At 40.9% G+C, this 21,475-nt stretch overlaps 1 long non-coding RNA gene across 1 annotated transcript in view; it reads left to right on the top strand.

The window, feature by feature from the left end:
• The first annotated feature begins 7,027 nt into the window (after positions 1–7,027).
• The window catches only part of LOC118496179, a 75,080-nt gene continuing 60,632 nt past the window's right edge, over positions 7,028–21,475 (top strand). Inside the window, exons 1-2 of the long non-coding RNA XR_004898664.1 lie at positions 7,028–7,480; positions 9,305–9,319. This is a non-coding gene — a long non-coding RNA (uncharacterized LOC118496179). The remainder of the gene's footprint in view (positions 7,481–9,304; positions 9,320–21,475) is intronic.

Genomic DNA, 21,475 nt, shown 5'->3' with positions numbered 1-21,475 from the left:
CTTGTTTTGGTGGTACGTGTATGTTCAAAATGATGAGAGTATGACAAGCACTTGAATAATCAGTAGCATGTTATATAATGGCCCAATGATATGTTAAGGTTTATGAGCAATACTGGGAACCTTGCAATGTTCCACAATGCTTTAATTTGAATTTGGTTTCAAGCAACACTATGTAACTTTTAGCTGCAGCTGTAGTTCCAATGAGACAACCTGTAGGGGGACCGAAGTGGGAAAAGTTACATAGTGTTGCTTTAATTTGAGAATAAAAAGCTGTGACTGATCGTCAATCCAACATAACTTGGCAGCATGTAATTTCTTTCTCACCAGTAACAGTTCTTAAAATCTTGACATGATAAAGGTTCAATCTTCATATTACCTACTGTAGCAACCACGAGGAATGACATGCAGTATGTGCTGTCATCTGCATTGTCAAAGCAAATAAGTGTGCTAAAGCTACATATGGTTTGTCTTTAGCAGCCACACTGGTTAAGGGGTAACATATGAGCATTAACACAAAGTCAGATGCGTGAAAGAACACAGGAAAGGACAGTTGCTCTCTTCAAATGTTATTTGAAGTCAATTTGTGAATCTGTGAATTATGATAACAGTTTTCCTTCAGAAGACCAAAACAGTCTGTGTACATTATTCTTCAACAACATATTGTACTGCATTATAATGGCAGAAAACAGGCTGCCACAATGTCTGCCTCTATGGGCCAACTTTTTTTTAAGGCCAGTTTTATTTATGGGTTACAACAGGAGTCAGTGAAATCATGGAGGCTTGCTAGTTTCAGTAAGCCAAATTGAGCACAAAACAGCCGATTTTTGGTTCTGTAGGTTCACCAGCACTCCAGTGGAAAGTTGCACTAGGAATATGTTACTGTACTGCCTCACCCCTCCCATTTTAATAGCTTCCACTGAACTAGATAATGTATTGGACATGGCTGAGCGACTCAAGCATTATTCTTCATAATAACCACTAATTAGTGAAGTTATTGTGCTGATGTCAGTGCTCTACATCACTTGGCCCGAGACGTGTTGCAGTGTGGGAGGTCTTGTCCTGACCCTGTGAGTAGTACTGGATGAAGTTGACATATTACTGATTATTCTGATTTATAGAGGTAATCATCATGTTGATGTATTGCTGTCCAAGTAGTGGTTTAGGCTATTAATCCAATCAGTTGCACATTATCTACGGCAACAAGGATCGTATCGAAAACATTGGTTACACTTTGAGTGCGTGAAGTTCTTTAATTACAAACCTAACAGAGTTAATGGTTTAGGTCACAGATTCCTATGATAACTATGTTTCATATCTACTTTTATTTTATGAAAATAAACCACTGAAATCCATAACTGCAACTTGCATACACAGATTCTTTGTTTTCACTTATTTTCTGCCTTACATTAAAGAAGCAATATTAGCAACTTGCTAACCCAGCACCCCTCTGTCTGGGTTTGAGAGCCCAAGATGAAAATGAAGGCCTGAAGAATTTCGCTAATTATTGGTAGTCAGCTGTATGTGATCACTGGGGCAGAAAGAGCATCTCTGGAGGGGTGAAACCTAAAAACAAAGTGGCTAGTCTTATGACACTCTGCAGGGGTGAGAGCCTGCTAAAGTTCACCACCTCTGTATTGTGTAAGCAGCCCAGTTATAATAACTGCCTTTATCTTGGCAAGGAAAAAAGCCTGTAAAGCCAGCTTGAAGGGTTTTTGTATCAGAGTGGGATATAACAGCATATTTCCATGAGTAATAAATATGTAGGATGTGCTGTAAATTTGACTGAATCATTATGATTAAAAGCCTTAATCTCTGGAAACTTTACTTGGATCTTGTACAAATCTAAGATGAATATGATGCCAGTTTCAGTAGCAATGCCAGTCTCACCTTCTGTACTGTACAGTTTTACACTGCCAGACCCATAGGAAAGTGTTTCTCTCTCAGCTCTCAAACATTTGCATGTCTGCATACTGGTGGCGGGGTTTTTCACCCTGTGGGAACCGCTGTCTGGCCAAGAGTCTCTGACCCAGACAACCCACCAGTGTCCATAGTGTGGTGTGGAACTGAACCTGCTGGCACGAAGATGAGGAAAAGAACAACAGTCCTCATTTAGCTGTAGGCTATGTGTGAATGTTCATACTGCAAAATTCTTTCTGAGTCAAGTAGAAGAAGTAGAAAAACCTGTCAGTGTACCAGTTTCTTTATTAAAGATAACGCAATGAAATATGCTGCAAGGGGATTGTGTTTTCTTTTTAAATAAAATCTTGATTCCATACTTACATTTGGGACATTAAAAAAACCTGACCTCTCCCGGTTGTGTGATAACTGAATGGAGAATCTCCATAAAGTATTAGATCAGCATCAGATATCCATCTTTCTACATACTTTTGCTGCACTCCTTTAAGTACTACTTCATAGTTAATTTACTTCCCAGAGAAACTATTCTGAAATACTTGCAACTGTAACACAGCATGGGCTTATACAGTGGCACCGACTCAACTTTAAGTTTTATTCAGTGCAACTAATCAACTCTAGCAGATTCATTACAAAGTGTCTTGAGGTTTATTGATGAGTAAATTACATTTCAGGTTTTCATTTCAACCACATTATGTTGACATACTTTACACATTTTACTCAGTCACCTGATCACAGTAACTGTATTTGTGCACTATGAATCCTAACAACTGAGCTGGGCCACAGCACTATTCAAAGCTGCACCGAGTGAACTTGCTGAAGTGGATTAAAATGTCCTTCGTTGGCATATAATGCTGACAAACTTTAATTCACCACCAGTCACCAAACCAACAACCTGCCTCACCCCCCAGGATAATCAAAGTAAGGAAATCTCGCAGACCACCCACGAATACACACATGAATACAAACACACACACACACACACACACACACACACACACACACACACACGGGCACTGCATGGATGGACAGATTGCCCTCCTGAATGTGAAGTTGTATTTTTCCACAAAGTCCTGCGAAATTAGCAAAAGCTCAAGTCTGAAATATTAGAGTGTATGGCAGTTTCATTGCACTTTTACACATGCACACACACTGTACATGCACATACTGTACGTTTTGCTAGGTGGCACAATGGCACAATGACAATGGAAATATCCTTCACCAAGATGTTTAGCCATGCCCCGCATCCACAGCAAACTTTCTGCTGAGAGGAATGCCTTGCGTGGTTACAGGAACCATTCACCTTCACCTATGAAGGTCCTGCTTTGTTCTTTTAGTGATGCTTCATTTCTTTCTTTTCTAAAAGTGCAGACAAGCTGAACAGGATTATACTAATGGGCATTCAAGCTAATGTTTACTCACAGCAATGAATTAGTGTCCATGAATGAGCCTGTAAGAGATACAAGTGACAAAACTCACATTATTTTAGGTTAATAAGTTTTATTTGGATGCAGAAGCTCAAATTTCTTTATTAGTCTGCAGGGCCTTTTTAGCCATGTCTATTATAAACATGAGTGACTCCTCATTTAGAATTGGCATTCAAATTGGCAGGATAAATCCAGGCAAAAAAAGTGACAGAGCAGCATTGAGGTGCACTTAATCCACCCCTGCTGTACCGAGCGCCTTCCAGGTGTGAATGTATATACCAGTGAGCATACCCTGGTTGAAAAATGTGTGTATTTTTGTGTATGTGTGTGTGTGTGTGTGTGTGTGTGTGTGCGCACACACACACACACACACACACACACACATAGTCACATAATAATAACATAAGAGGGAAGGAGTCATTACGTAAGTTGGACACACCTTGGGGCTGTTTCACAAAAGCAGAATTTATAAATCCAGGATAACCAATAAAGCGAGGCTTACCTAGTCTAATCAGTGCATCCTGGCTTGGTGCATTTCACGAAGGCCAAACCAGGCTGAGGAGGAGCAACTAGGTTGAGCCAGGCTGAAGTATTTCGGATAGATGCGCGTTCTCGGTTTTCCTTAACAGACCGCTAGGACAGATTTACTGATGCTAAAATGGAGAATACCCATTGTTCATACTTTATACAGAGTGAGCAGCAGCATCTTGTGGAAGTATGATAACGTGAAACACAAAAAGAAACACGGCTGCTGTAATGAAACAGTGAGAGAAAACGTGGCAGACGATCGCAGATCGACTGAATACGTAAGCAGCCTAAAAATACATAATTCTCATTTGCAACGACAACCTGTCACATTCACAGTTACACATTCATACCTGGAAGCTGCCCAGTACAACCACAGTCTGATCTGCTGGCCATTGAGCATTGGAGCGGTTGGGGTTAAGGGCCTTGCTCAAGGGCACCTCAGTGGTGGTAAATGAGGGAGGGACAAGCACTGCTCTTTCACTTTCCCCACCAAAATTCTTTATCCTGTCGTTGTGGAGATTGAACTGGCGACCTCCCGGTCACAAGCTCGCTTCTTTAACCTTTAGGCCACCACTGACCTCACATGTTGTATTTTAATGCAGGCTGATAACAATAGGGTAAAACCACTGCTGAGTGAACAGAAAAGGCAGCAGGATTAATACATCCTGGCTGTTATCCTGGTCAGGAGCAGGCTAGCTGTACAGAATAAATCTCCATGGTAACATAGGTGCCTCTGCTTTTGTGAAACCGAGTCAAGGCTAAATTGAGCCAGGATAACTGGAATATCCCGGCTTAATCCCTTATCTTGGTTTTGTGAAATAGCCCTCTTTTTTCCAATGGCTCATCCAGTCTCGAAAAGAAACCTAATTTGGGTACCTCATCAAACATGCACTCACACATAGAGAAACAACAACAACAAAAACAACAACAATATTCTACATGCAACTGGACAATCATCACAGGTCAACACCTCCATCAGCATCTGTCCCCATCAGAGACAGAATAGGTTATATTATTACCATCCATAGCAGGAGCAAAGCTTTATTTTGGTTGTGAGGTTCAAAGGTCCTGAGATGCAAGTTGACAGAAGCTGTCATGGCTGCCTGAGTGGCTGTGTCAGTGAACCTGAACATATTTGTTCGGAAGCATCAAACACTAAGAGAAACCCATGGGTGAAAACTAAGGCTGTAGAATGAAAGCAACTAAAAACATGTCCACTTAGTTGTTAGATTAAAGGGTGGGGTAGCTTGCACCATTTGTTTTTCTCAGTGTATTTTTTATGTGAAAATTTAAAATTGGCAGTCTTGGATTTATTTACTTGAAATCCACCATATAAGTTTTAGTTTTCTTTTAGTTTTTCACTGTGTTTAGTTTGGAATTTTATTGCAGATTTCCTTTGTCATGATTGTAAAGTTGGTAAAACAACCAACAACCAAATAATTTTGGAAGGAAAGAAATGAGTATCTGCCCACCAAACCACATATTAAATTGGTATTTCCACTTACAATCCCTCTTTTGAAATGTTTCATACATAGTTGATTTGCTCAGCATGACAATAAGAAATAAAGCAATCACCCATAAAGTCTCTATAAATATATTTCTGTTGTCACTATTACGACTTTAAAAAAGGGCTTCCTTTGGAATGTTTCATGGCCTCTGACCCCATAGTGCAGGGAGTTTACATATCCATCTCTCCACTAGTAAAAACCACATTCCTACCTTCGAACTGGGTCAAAGATGAAAGATGACAGAGATCTGACGCTGACCTGCGAGACAGATCTGACATTCAGAAACAACATTTCTTTTGGAAGCCCGAGAAAAAAAAACAACTGTACAATAAAATATAACCACACATTATGACACACAGGTGTCAAGTATGTGCCATGTTTAAATCTGTGCTTCCTTGAGGTAGGACTTTCTAAATTATGTTGTCTTTTGTTAATTTTCAACCATACATTCATAGGCTGTTTTTCTACTTGGAGTTAACATAATAAACTTGGAGTGATTGTGGCACTTTTTTAAAACAAAAATCCAGATCTGTAGCCTATTAAATAATATTTTACCAGGCAAATTGACAAGAGCGTCTATTCATGGAAATGGCCTGTGAAAGTCACACATAATCATATATTGACCTTCTTCATTTGGTGGACATTTGGAGCAGTCAGTAAGCCATTCTCTGGAGACAGTAAACAGAAGGGTCACTTTATATCACCAGCTGTGGATAAATATGCAGACCTTGGAAATCTGGATAAATGGTGTCGGATGTAAAAATTGCTTACACTTGTAGACACATAAACTGATTAATTTAAGCAACATGATTGGATTGTCTGTGCTCCAATTCCACTCGTGAATGTATTTGAATCAGACGTTAAGAATTCATATCTGTTCAGTTCACAGCTGCATTGCTATCAGCTAATTTAGCAGCTTAATTAGCATCATGTTGCTATGTCTATTGTGGACATTTTAATGGACACTGATAACTGCATATCTCATATCTTTTGTCTATCATATAGTCTCATTTAGTAGCATTTAATGTTAAATAATAATTTTTACAATGACAGTGTCTGGTTTATTTAAGCACTGTTTTTTTCCCCATTTTTTTTTAAAGGCAGGCTTTCACCTGTTTCTGCAAGATGACAAATAGCAGGAACTGACATGCAACTAGACTTAAACCTTGAACCTAGTTCAGGGTCAGCACCTTAAACCCCTAATCCACTTTAACAGCACTCAAACAAGTGCTCTTCAAAGACCTGAATGGTATCCTTACTTCCTTACTTTCTTCTTCTTTTTCTTTGTCTTCTTCCCCTTTTTAGTTGTATTGGAAGGCTACAAACCACCAATTAAGCTGCATGCCGCCACCTACTGTACCGGCGTGTGTAATATCATGACTTTAAACAACCATCACTAATATAAAACAAAAACAAAAAAACAGGATTTAAAGGTGAGGCAACCAATTGGAGACTGTTCAAAATGTTTGTGATGGTTTTAAATGTTTAGCCCCGCCTATTTATGCAGCATTTCACCAATTGTTTTCCAGGAAGTAACTTTAATAAAGAAGAAGAAGAAGAAGAAGAAGAAGAAGAAGAAGAAGAAGAAGAAGAAGAAGAAGAAGAAGAAGAAGTAGAAGTAGAAGTAGTAGTAGTAGAAGTAGTAGAAGTAGTAGTCAGTTTCCAGGAAATAAAAATCCCACATGGCAAACAATTATGTGAAAATGTAGTTCACTGCCTCCATTCTTAAACTGAACAAACCAAAGATGCACATTAGGAGGCAGAGCAAATGCAAGGTTGAGTTTGATTCTGAATTATGTAGCCAGCCAATTCCTTCCTGCATTAAATGCCAAAGAAAATGGAAAAGTTTGCAAATGGAAGACCCACACACTCAATCTGCTGCAAAGAAAGGAAGGCAGCTATGCTGTGTTTTCAACCAGCAGCAGTGTGTGGATGAAAACTGAACTTTTAAGCTAACAACATTTTCAAACTGATAAAAATGCACAGTTTGTCCTGGTCGTCAAGTCTCCGGTAAAGCTGGAGGCCAATAGGGAGGACTTTTATAAGAGAACAGATGTCTTCGTGGAGATTGCTATATGGACTTTTTCCAAGTGACAACAAACCGTAAGCTAGTCATTCTTTGCAGTTTATTTTTTGGTGTTTGTATGGTGTGTTGTATGTGTTGTTTTGGCTGCCTTTGCTTGTTGTGATGTTGTAACCTACTAAAATATCAGTATGTATGTACTGTAGCTTAAGTCTTATTAATTTGACTTCACTTTTTGTGAATGGTGTTTGTGGTTTGCTGACTGGGCCTGTAGCTTCAATAGTATTTAGGGCCCTTGGTAGGTAGGGCTGCCAACTTTTCAATTTAGGTATTGGTCTGTACATTTTCGAAATGGTTTCAGATAAACAAACTCTCATTCAATATAAATAAATCTAATTTGATATTTTGTGACAAAAATAAAACGTATGCAAAAGAAAAAGCCAACATATAGATAGGCAATATTGAAATAACTCAAGTTAATTGTGTCAAATTACTAGGTTTCATAGTGGATGAAAATTTTACAAGGAAGCACCATATTCAATTTGTGTAAAAGACTATTAAGTCATTTGGCATTTTAAGTTTTGAGTTCATTAATTGATAAATCATTCTTTAAATTTTTTATTAGTTTAATTTACCTATATATCACGTATTGTAACTGTCTGAGCCACCACTTAACCAACGTACTTAAATAAGATTCTGCAAATCTAAAGAGAATAATTAGTTAAGCTAAAAGATGTGATTCATCTGCTCCTCTCTTTAGAAAACAAAAACTTTCAACATATGTCAGACCTGTGTTTATGTATAAAAATGTACACTTGACCCAAGACTTGCCCAGCACTTTCCAATATTTTTTAAGCTGTCTACAGAGTTTCATTATACAATACAAGACACTGATGAAATGACTTATCTCCTATTTTGTAGGATGTCCCTTAACACCCACACAGGTGATTTCAGTTATTCTAGCTGATTAGACCTCCTCTTAAGGTGGAGCTGGAGTGGGCTGGAGCTGGAGTTTTGAATTTATTAGTTCACAAATTAAAAGCATTCATTTATGAGAAACCAATTCCATAATCATGGTTAATGATGAATAAGTATGGTTGATCAGCAAGCTGATTAAATACTTCAATAGTTTACTTTTATAGTTGGAGTGCTATTAAAAATGAATTCCTTATGAATCACTTAAAACTTCTCGCTCCACTAATGACTCCCTCAGGACCGACCGTTCCTGCCAGTCTTTAACCTGGGGTCTCCATCATGAACACTGTGTAACCGGAGTTACGGCTGTGATCGTCATCTTTTTGTCTGACCAAAGTGTAAAAAAAAATAAAAAACAAATGTGACTAACAATAAGTTTCCTCTGAGGAAAACTCTATGGGATTTCCAGGCTTGTCACTGTGCAATGACGGGGGTAGCTCTGTGATTAAAGGGGGTGAAAGTAATGAGTGTGATTGGCCATGATTGTCACAACTTCTGATGCACCCACATTTAATATTGCATTGTTTATGATCCCACCCAGTGCACCAAGGGAGCCTGATCACAAAAGTGCATTTGGCATTTTGTCTATCGGCGCACTGGGCAGGGCGCACTTGACTGCGAACTGGCCGTGCCACTGGATTCACAAAAATAGAGCCCGTGGAGTCCTTTTGTGCGCACAAACAGCAAACGCAGTTAATGCTTGAGAGTTGGCAGCCCTCTACTATGTCTGTTCTGACTTCTTATACCTAATGATATGGAAGATGTGCCTCTATATAGATGACATGCATCTATAGAAAGTTTGTTCCCCTAAACCCTAGGATGTTATGCCATGTAATACATTTATTTTGTCTATTTAGTTTTTTCTAGCTGTTTATTTCTGTTTTTATCTTTTTCTACACGTTGCTAATAGTTCACTTTTTTGTTTTTAGGCAGATCTACAAAAAGTAAGTGTCATTTTAATTTTCTTTAAGTCTGTTTTTAGCTGGCTGCCGTGCCTACCTATCTATCTCTTTGATTATCTATGATGGCCGCCGCACCATGACTCTATCTATCTATCTATCTATCCATCCTGCGCCATGAATATCTATCTCTTATTTCGTGCCTTGGCTATCTCTCCCCGTCCCTTATAACTCTTCATCTCTCTATCTCACTATGTATCATGGCTGCCGTGCCATGAATATCTTTCATCTAACTAATCAGCTTAGATCAATATTGATCCCATAACATTTTTATTAACTGTAGTAATCCCTCATTGGGGAAATTAAATGTTTACACTCTATTATTATTCATTACAAACACACATTGCCCTAAAATAGACAGGACCTATAGACATGCATTAGTTGAAGAAAGATGTCAGAGTAATAGGACTGCCACACATTCAGGGCTCCAAGCAGTTAGGCTTTCAGTGGCTTGCTCAAGGGCAGATAGACAGTGCCCAAGAGGTGTACTGGCACCTCTCGAGCTAAGTAAGTAAGTAAGTAAGTAAGTGTAATTTTAATTGTCTTTAAGTCTGCAATGGGTTATTGGCTGGCTGCCGTGCCTACCGATTTACCGATCTATCTCTTTGATTATCTATCATGGCCATCATGCCTTGACCATCTCTCTGCTCTTTCTATCCCTCATCTCTCTATTTATTTCTGAATCTGTCCATCTCTCTATTTAGTGTAAGAGATGAGTGTCTTTTTTTATTTTCTATAAATCAATGTTGTAATTTTTGTTCGGCTGTGCCATGACTGTCCATCTCTCTCTCTCATTATATATAATGGCCGCTCACATTTCTATTTCCCCCATCTCTCCATTTTTCCCTAACTCTCTAGCTATCCTTTATCTCTCTATCCGTGTCTCTATCTATGTATGTATCTTTCTATTAATATATCATGTATCAAGTGACCGCTTTAAGTCTATGATGTGTTTTTGGCTGGCCGCCGTGCCTACCTATCTATCTCTTTGATTATCTATGATGGCCGCCACGCCATGACTATCTTTCTATCTATCCCTCATACTATCTGTCCCTCGTCTCTCTGTCTTTTCCAAATCTCTATATAACCCTCATACTTTTATCTATCCCTAATCTTTCTATCTATCCCTAATATCTCAATTTTTTTCTCTGTGTATCGTGGCCGCTGTGTCATGAATATCTTTTATCTATCGGTGTCTAATTAGGGTAGATCAATATTGGTCCAATAACATATTTATTTACTTAATCCCTCTTTAAGGGAAATTAAATATTTACACTGTTATTATTCATTACACACACATAGGCCTGAAATACACACATGCACACAGAGAACCTATAGACATGCATTAGTTGTAGAAAAATGTGAGGGTAATGGGACTGCCACATATTCAGTGCTCCAAGCAGTTAGGTTTTTGGTGTTTTACTCTTACAATTAGAATGACACTTACTTTTGGAGCACATAGACAGTGCCCCAAAAGTAAGTATCATTCTAATTGTCTTTAAAGCTGTGATGTGTTTTTGGCTGGCCGCCGTGCCTACCTATCTATCTATTTGATTATGATGGTCGCCGCGCCATGACTATCTTTCTAAACTTAGCACAAAAAGTAAGGAAATTTGTGATTGGTAGATTATTTCTCTGTGGTAACAATGCTTTTTGGCAATAAATCTTATACTGTTGGAAAGCCTGTTTAGTTCCCTTTCAATTTGTAAGGAGCATGCATTTGTGGGATGAGCAGCAGTGCTGAGTATGTGGGTTGTGCCCATGAAAAATTGCCAAACAGCTTATCTGCCATTGACTCGTTTGGTGGATTGGATGATTGAAGTTTGAAGAAACGAGACATATTGGCAATTTAACAATTTATTAATTTCACAAACAGGAGCCTCTGTAGCGTGTGAAAGAACCATACACAGCCACAACAGCCTGGCACCTCCTCCTCATGCTGGTCATCAGCCTGGTCACACACTGCTGTGGGATGGCATCCCATTCTTCAACCAGCATTTGTTGCAAGTCAGCCAACGTGGTTGTGTTGGTCACTCTGGCACAAACAGCACGCCCAAGCTGATGCCACAAGTGTTCAATGGGGTTGAGGTCAGGACTGCTGGCAGGCCGTTCCATCCTCTCCACTCCCACATTCTGGAGGTAGTCTCTGATAAACCCCGCCCTGTGGGGGCGAGCGTTGTCATCTTGAGTTCGGTCCCAGACTGTGGAGATATGGGATTGCCACTGGTTGCAGAATCTCATCTCTATCTCCCTGCATTGAGATTGCCTCCAATGATGACAAGCCTTGTTTTTCCAGTGAGGGAGATGCCGTCCCACACCATCACACTGCATCCACTAAAAGGTGTTACTCTATCAGTGCAGCAATCAACATAGCGTTCTCCGTGTTTTCTCCACAATTTGACCCTACGATCCAACTGCCATAGGCAGAATCATCCAATCCACCAAACGAGTCAATGGCAGAATAAGCTGTTTGGCATTGGCAGAGAAGATTTAGCAAATTTTCCATGGGCGCAATCCACATTCTCAGCGCTGCTGCTCATCCCAAAATTCATGTTCCTTACAAATGGGGCAGACTTTCCAACGTTATAAGATTTATTGCCAAAAAGCATTGTTACCACAGAGAAATAATCTACCAAACACAAATTTCCTTACTTTTTGTGCTAAGTTTATTTATGCCTCCTCTTTCTATTTATCCCTCAACTCTCTATCTGTCCCTCCTCTCTCTAGCTCTTTCAAATCTCTATCTATCCCTCATCTTTCTATCTATCCCTCTGTATCATGGCTGCTGTGACATGAACATCTTTCATCAATCTGCATCTGGGTGGATCAAAATTGGTCCAGTAACAGTTTTATTTACTTCATCTATCCCTCTTTTAGGGAAATTAAATGTTTACACTCTATTATTCATTACACAAACATAGGCCTGAAATACACACATGAACACACACGACCTATGTCCCTACTGACTGAGGTACCATCGCCCCAGGAAGATCTACAAAAAGTGTGACTTTAATTGTCTTTAAAGTATGTGATGTGTTTTTGGCTGGCCGCCGTGCCTACCTGTCTATCACTTTGATTATCTATGATGGCAGCCGTGCCTATAGACATGCATTAGTTGTAGAAAAATGTGAGAGTAATGGGACTGCCACATATTCAGGGCTCCAAGCAGTTAGGTTTTTGGTGTTTTACTCAAGGGCACATAGACAGTGCCCAGGATGTGTACTACTGGCATCTCTTAAGCTAACAGACCACAGTCCGTAAGGTGGTCTGTGCTGGACTTGAACTGGCCACTGTCAGATACCCACACATATCTACAGACTGAGGTACCGTCACCCCAGGAAGATCTACAAAAAGTAAGTGTCATTCTAATTGTCTTTAACGCTGTGATGTGTTTTTGGCTGGCCGCCGTGCCTACCTATCTATTTGATTATGATGGCCGCCGCGTCATGACTATCTCTCTATCTATCCCTCATCTTTCTATGTATCCATTTCTCTATGTATCTCTATTTATCATGGCCGCTGTGTCATTAATCTTTTATCTGCTTCTAATTAGGGTAGATCAATATTGGTCCAATACATGTTTTATTTATTAATCCCTCTTTTAAGGAAATTAAATGTTTACACTATTATTATTATTCATTACAAACACATAGGCTTTAAATAAACACATGCACACACAGAACCTATAGACATGCATTAGTTGTAGAGAGATTTCAGAGTAATGGGACTGCCACATATTCAGGGCTCCAAGCAGTTAGGCTTTTGGTGTTCAAGGTCACATAAACAGTGCCTTGGAGTTGTACTTGCACCTCAAGCTACCAGACCACACGTACAGTGGTTCGTGCTGGACTTATACCGGCCATCCTCTGGTTCCCACACAACATCCCTACAGATTGAACTACCACCACCCCAGGAAGAGCTACAAAAAGTAAATGTCATTTAATTGTCTTTGAGTGCGATGTGTTTTTGGCTGGCCGCCGTGCATACCTATCTCTTTGATTATCTATGATGGCCGCCGCACCATGACTATCTTTCTATTTATCCCTCATCTTTCTATCTATCCCTCAACTCTCCATCTTTCCCACGTCTCTCAGTCTCTTCCAAGAGAGTCTCTTCCAGAATTCCACCTATCATCATATCATCATTTAGTGTGAGGGATAACTGTAATTTTGATTTTCTTGAAGTCTGTTTTGTATTTTTGTTTGGCTGCTGTGCCTACACATCTATCATGGCCGCCGTGCCATGACTGTCTGTCTCTCAATATAGCCTCCATCCATCCATTAATGTCTTTATTTTCCCCTCCTCTCTCTATCCATCTTTTTTCTCTTTATCTATCATGGCTGCCATGTTATGGATATCTTTCATCCATCTGCGTCTAATCAGCTTAGAAAAATTAAATTAAGATTTTTATTTTCTTTAAGTATGTTTTGTTTGTTTGGCCACTTATGGCTGCCATGCTATCAATTCATCTAAACATTTATTACTCTAACATACAAAATATGTCATCAAATTATCAACCAAATTGCAGTAGCAAGTCCCACCAAAATCCACAGGCAGCCACAGGCTCACGGGCTCTGGGGGTACGGTCTGGTTCTGAATCACCAATCTGATGAACCATGAAGTCCCCATGCGGTCCTTTCAGTATTCTCTTGCATTAATGTAACTGTTCAGTCTTTTTCACAGCAATTGAGTTTTCAGGTTTAGTCGAGTATACAAATTTGTTGTGATGATCAATCTCAGCATCATGTACAGCTACTGTAAGCCTAGAGGACAAAAACATGTCAGCCACACAGAACTAAATGAGTTTTAAAATGTTTTCTAAATCGTTTGGGAATATATTAAAGCACTGTAAGCAGGAGATGGTAATACTTTTTTCAGCCACTCATATACACATACAGAACTAAAAATATATATCATATTTGTTCATCCAGGAGTGTCTCAATCAAGAAGCCTTAAACAATAAGTGAGAGAAATACATTGTTTATTTAAATTAACCCCCTTTTCAATATTTCATCCGTTTATCAAGATGTCTGGCCTAAGTTGTTAGACTTACAGTAATGTTTGTGTTTACATTAGTCTAATAACATTTTGTATGCACGTAAAGTGACACAATGCAAACATAAACACGAAGAGTCAAACTAGACAAGACCCAGAAAACCAAAGCAGTTACCAAACAATTTGCTCTCCCACAAGCCTTTCCTCGTGAGAAAGGCAGAACATTTTGTGTGGGCAGTCCCCAAGTAGTTGTCACTCTGTCCATGTAGCTGAGACAACTAAAAGCCTATTATCTGAAAATGGCAGACCATTAGTCTCCTGGCATGACAAGCCTTTCACTGCAGATCGCACATAAAGGAAGCCTGCAGATTCAGCAATGTGAGAAGTGGAGAAAAATGAAACCTTTAACATGGGTGGAAAAAGGGGAGGGTGAAAAAGACACTGAGAAGAAATCTGTCCTGTGTTTAGGTCTGTGGCACATCACAGTGATGCTAGAATGCCCCACTACACTGTAGAATCTATGGGCAAAGTTAAGTATCTAAATGAAAAACTTCTTGGCCAAAGCTCAGGAATAGTAATGTTTGACCTCTTGATCAGAGAGACGGTTTTGTCTTTCCCGAATGAATTATTGTGATTCCATGCCATCTCAATGGTTGCAGTCAGAGACTGCCATCAGATTTTCAAATAGATGTGTTCTCACTAGTGTGAGCAATGATAATGGGCCAACTGTTTTGTTGCTTCCAAGATTCTGTGATCATGGATGTTGCGTTTTAATAGTGTGCACTACAGCACAGCCATTGTCATTGACATGTTTCTGATCTGTTGTCTGTCACACAACTGCATGTGTTTCAAAAGGTGAGTCCAGGGTCAGAAAATGGTAATTCCGCAGAAATTAGAATTGTTATTTATTTATAGCTGTCTAACAATAAAAACAGAACAATTAAAACACATGCATTCTGTGTAGGACTAGATGTCTTCTTCACTTATAGTTGTTGCTGTGAAATTCTGGGCGTTTCTCAATCTGTGTTCTTGTGTCCCTGTGAAACGTCATCTTGTGTTGCCAAAGTACTGTCCCAATACACAAGTTCGCATTTCACCAAGAACAGTTAAGATTCCCGGAAATGTTCTTGACACGCCCATTTTACCGAGGATGCATTGGTTGGTAACTTGTATGAACTTCGCAGCACCTGTATCCCAACATTCATTTCGGCATTCAATGATGGTCGGGTTTCCGGTACATAGACAGACCAAAAACAGGACAATTTTCGCCATCTTATTCATCACTAAATTCACTTCTGAGAACTTTTAGGCGAGAAATGAACGGTTTAGATTTTGAGTATAGGCAGTCTTGCAAAAATCTTTGCCGAATTGTCAATTTGCTCCAAAGTTTTCGGAGTTGAGGAGCTCCATAAAGTGACGCGGCCGCCAGCTTGCGCCTGCCGGGGCCGCTAGCTCATTGCTCGGACAGTCTCGCTCAGAGACCCCACTGTAAACCGGAGGTCTTTTAGACCGGTCCCGTAAATAAGAGGCTTTGATTTCGCCGTTGACTGATCGTTTGTTTAAATATCGCAACACATATCCATCATAAGATTAACGGGAACCTGTGGTTAACTGCCTTTTCGGAGTTAAACTCCACAAGCACACACACACAGACACAGGCAGCGCAGCAGGCAGAGGCGGGGAAGAGAGATATACCCGTTTCTTTTCGGGAAACTTGTTTAAATTATGCCATAGGCTATACATTAAATTTAGTATTTAGTTCATATTTTTTTGGTGCATTTGTTTTCTGATTTATTAGAAGTTGAGTTTCAGTCTGTATGATAAATGAACGAAAGTTACGTTATTGTAACTCCAGATTCTATGAGTATAGGCGTAGCCCTCTAAGCCATGCTATTGGGTTTATCCCTTCGCACATGCGCAGTCGTGAAGATTCTTTCCCGCCCTTGCGTACCGCTCGGCCTTCAACTACGTCCGCAAAGACTGTATATAAACAGAGCGGACCCGTTGCTCTGCTCCCAACATAAGCTTTTTCTTCAGCTAATGTAACCGGAGCAGGTGGCCCGAATCTTAGAGGGCTACGCCTATACTCATAGAATCTGGAGTTACAATAACGTAACTATCGTTCTATTTCGTATAGGCTTCGCCCTCTAAGCCACGCTATTGGGTTAGGGCGAAGCTGATGTAGTCAATGCCACCTGCGACCCAGAGCCCACAAGTGGAACATAGACTGACAGCATGCACTGACAGGAGACTGTATCAGATAAGCCGTTATCTTGATAGTGGAGCCTGCCATGGTAATGACTCGGCCTTGCTGGCTGTAAGCCCAAGCCGTGAGTGCAGGCATGCATGATTGGTGAGGGTAGTACATGATTGATAATTACGGGACGCCCGTGTTCCTCCCAGCCACCCAGAGTGTGTGTGTGTGTGGGGGGGGGGCAGGCAGTAGCCTACACATGCAGCGACACATATCATGATTGTAGGCGTGCATGGTAGTGAGAGAGGATGTATCAGGATCGGTAATAACGAGGACACCGCGTTACACCCAGCACTCAATGCAGGCGGGGTGAGGAAGCAGGAAAACACACATGCAGGGCGCATAATCCGTGATTGTAGGCGTGCATGATAGTGACAAAATATATATACATGTATATAATATATAGGCCTATATGGAAGCTCTTGTGCGAACTTTTGTTACTTTGTGCGAACCTTCGCGAGACCATTGAACGCTTCGTTTGCACGTCATCCACAAGCGACAGCAGTTGGCGGGGACGAGGCAGCCGGCAGCTGCCTTCAACCTCCTACCTAACAGTCGGCTCTATCGCCTAGTTTTTATTATACTAATAAAGTGTTTTTAAAACCAAAGATACATTTTTACGTGTAAGTAAGTATTAGCCTCACGCTAATTTATCAAGACTAGGCCTACCGGCTAAACTAACGCTAGCTTCATGGCAACCTCTACACCTGGCGAGTCCCCACTCCCCCTCAGGATTTCCTCGTTGTTCAATAATACAAACAAAGAAATTGCAGACCTCAGGGAAGATGTTCGTCGGCTTTCCGAGGACTTAAAAACCAAAGATGCTTTGTTAACCGCCTGCTTGGACGTGGCTCATAATCAGTCGCTCCGGATCTCATTTCTCTCGGCGGCCTTCCAGGATACCGCGCCATGGGACCCAGCTGCCTGCCCACGCCCATCGTCCTGCTCGACACCGGTTATCAAGCCACCCTGGACTGAGGTGGTTTGCGGCCGAAAGAGATCCTCGGGTAGGGCTCCATCGCCTCCTGCCCTCACCCTCTCCAACCGCTTCAATGCTTTGTCGGAGTCGGAGCCGGTGGTGGCCAGTGCGGCTCACCGGGCTCGCCCCGCTTCAAAGCAGACTGACCAGCCGTCATCACGGAAGACGATTGCTACCGCGCGGCGAAAGCTTCTGAGGGATGCGGTAGTCAGACGGTACGGTGGCCTACACTGCCTGGATCGGCCAAATGACAACGTTCCTCAAAAACAATCTCCACAACCGAACGGTAAGCAATCTTCCTCTTCTTTTCCCTGCCCATCTGAAACCGACACTGACTGTTTTGCTCCCGTCACCGGCTATCTACACCCCCCCACTCCTCGTCCGCTCTTCCCCCTAACCACAGTAATTATTGGGGACTCCATCACTAGAGACCTACGGTTTCATAATGCTGTCACACACTGTTTTCCCGGAGCCAAAGTTGCAGACATCCTGGCTAAAGTTATGGACCTGATACCCTCATTTCCGACCTCTATCAAACGCATCGTGGTCCATTGTGGACATAACGACATGTCCACTCGGATTCAGGAGTGTGAGCGCACAAGGCGAGACTTTACCACTCTCATTGAGGCTTTAAAAAGCACTGGGAAGTCTGTTTTTATTTCGGGCCCACTTCCATCTCTAGGTCGCGGATCATGCCTCTTTAGTAGACTACTCTCCCTTAACACCTGGCTCCAGCTCACATGCAGCATTCACAAGATAGGTTTTATTGACAACTTCAATCTGTTTTGGGAACGTGGCTCCCTGTTCAGCAGGGATGGGATTCATCCCAATACATGCGGAAGCCAGATGCTACGTGGAAATTTGCACCACGCCCTGCATACCCAGACCTCTGATTGACTGTTTACATCCCGTAAACACTCCCACAAGCACACTGACCAGACACACTCTCCCAAAGTCAATAATCAGAGATACAGCGCTACACGCCCCTCTGTGCTCCCTTCAGAGCAATCACCCATTCATAATCCCATAACCACTGTGTCTGTCCCCCGACTGAGACCGTTTAAACCAAACGCTAACAAAAGAGGTGCTATACTAAACAACCTAATTGGAATTAAAACAACCACTGCAACGATAGAACAGAATAGGAAAATCAAATGTGGACTATTAAATATTAGATCTCTGTCATCGAAAGCATTATTGGTAAACGAAATTGATATCAGATAACCACATTGATTTATTCTGCCTCACCGAAACCTGGCTGGGCCATGACGAATATGTTAGTTTAAACGAAGCCACTCCTCCCAGTCATAATAATACCCAAATTCCACGAGGCTCAGGCCGAGGAGGGGGAGTTGCAGCCATATTTGACTCGAGCCTGTTAATTAATCCTAAACCTAAACTAAATTATAACTCGTTTGAAAGCCTTGTTCTTAATCTTCAACACCCAACATGGAAAACAGTACAGCTAATTATATTTGTTGTTGTTTACCGAGCACCAGGTCCATATTCTGAGTTTTTATCTGAATTCTCAGAGTTTTTATCATGCGTAGTCCTTCAATCAGACAAAGTACTTATTGTAGGTGATTTTAATATCCATGTGGACATTGACAGCAATAGCCTTAGTACTGCTTTCAATTCACTGCTAGATTCTATTGGTTTCAGTCAGAGGGTGCATAAGGCCACGCACTGTTTTAACCACACCCTCGACCTTGTGCTAGAATATGGCATCAAAATTGATGATTTAATAGTATTTCCGCAGAATCCTTTATTATCAGACCATTTTTTAATAACTTTCGAATTCCTACTACCAGACTATACGAAATTAAATAAAAGTTTCTACACTAGATGCTTATCTGACAGTGCTATAGCTAAATTTAAGGAAGATATTCCAACAGCACTTAACTCAATGTCATGCCTTAATATAACAGAGGACTGTTATGTTAACTCTAGTCCCTCCCAACTTGATAACTTTGTAGACGCTGCTACGGCCTGCCTACGGACTACTTTAGACTCGGTTGCTCCTATCAAAAAGAAGATGATGAAGGAAAGGAAACTAGCACCTTGGTATAACTCCCAAACTCGCAAATTAAAACAAATCTCACGAAAACTTGAAAGTAAATGGCGTTCCACCAAACTGGAAGAATCTCGTGTGGATTGGCAAGATAGTCTAAAAAATTATAGGAGGGCCCTCAGAAATGCCAGAGCAGACTATTACTCAATACTAATAGAAGAAAATAAGAACAACCCAAGGTTTCTTTTCAGCACTGTAGCCAGGCGGACAAAGAGTCATAGCTCTGTTGAGCCATCTATTCCTATAGCTCTGAGCAGTGATGACTTCATGACCTTTTTTAATGATAAAATTATAACAATTAGAGAAAAAATTCATCACCTTCTGCCCACAGCTTCTAACGGCTCACCATTGGGCGCAGGAGGGCTAGAGAGAACGATAAGACCTGATACTTATTTAGACGGCTTTTATCCTTTAGACCTCAACAATTAATGTTAAGGGTCTCTTCAGCTAAGCCAACTACCTGTCTCTTAGACCCCATCCCAACGAGGCTACTTAAAGAAGCACTACCCGTGGTCAATACCACATTACTAGATACGATCAATATGTCCTTATTAACGGGTCACGTACCGCAGTCTTTTAAAGTAGCTGTGATAAAACCTATTCTGAAAAAACCCACCCTCGACCCTGAGGTCTTAGCCAACTATAGACCTATATCTAACCTCCCGTTTCTCTCCAAAATCCTTGAGAAGGTAGTCGCTAATCAATTGTGTGACTTTCTGCATAGAAATAGTCTATTTGAAGACTTTCAGTCAGGATTTAGAATGCATCATAGCACAGAGACGGCACTGGTGAAAATCACTAACGACCTTCTAACTGCTGCTGACAAAGGACTTGTCTCCGTACTTGTCTTATTAGATCTTAGTGCTGCATTCGACACTATTGACCATACCATCCTCTTACAGAGACTGGAAGATTTAGTTGGCATTAAAGGAATCGCACTAAGCTGGTTTAAGTCCTATTTTTCTGAGCGATCCCAATTTGTTAATATTAACAATAAACCATCCAAATACGCTAAAGTTAGCCATGGCGTTCCTCAAGGCTCAGTGCTTGGACCAATTCTATTCTCTTTATATATGCTTCCTCTAGGCAATATTATTAGGAAACACTCAATTAACTTTCACTGTTACGCAGACGACACCCAATTATATCTGTCAATCAAGCCAGACGAAAGCGGTCAGTTAGCTAAACTTCAAGCGTGCATTAAAGATATAAAATCCTGGATGACCCACAATTTTCTGATGTTAAACTCAAACAAAACGGAAGTTATTGTGCTGGGACCCAAGCACCACCGAACTTCATTATCTAAATATATAGCTACCCTAGATGGCATTGCCCTGGCCTCCAGCACTACTGTCAGAAATCTAGGAATCATTTTTGACCAGGATCTATCCTTTAACGCCCACTTAAAACAAACCTCAAGAACAGCCTTTTTCCATCTTCGTAACATTGCCAAAATCAGGAACATCCTGTCTCAAAACGATGCTGAAAAACTAGTCCATGCATTCGTAACTTCCCGGCTGGACTACTGTAATTCTTTACTATCAGGCTGCTCAAATAAGTCCCTCAAGACCCTCCAGCTGATCCAGAATGCTGCAGCACGTGTTCTGACAAGAACTAACAAAAGAGATCACATTTCTCCTGTATTAGCTTCTCTGCATTGGCTTCCTGTAAAATCCAGGATTGAATTTAAAATCCTTCTCCTGACCTACAAAGCACTAAATGGTCAAGCACCATCATACATAGAAGAGCTCTTAGTACCTTATTGTCCCACTAGAGCACTGCGCTCCCAGAACTCAGAGCTACTTGTGGTTCCTAGAGTCTCTAAAAGTAGAATGGGAGCCA

Source organism: Sander lucioperca, chromosome 10 (genome assembly GCF_008315115.2).
Source record: "Sander lucioperca isolate FBNREF2018 chromosome 10, SLUC_FBN_1.2, whole genome shotgun sequence".
NCBI classification, from domain to species: domain Eukaryota; kingdom Metazoa; phylum Chordata; class Actinopteri; order Perciformes; family Percidae; genus Sander; species Sander lucioperca.
The sequence above is the reverse complement of the archived record's forward strand: the minus strand, read 5'-3'. Positions and strand labels throughout refer to the sequence as shown.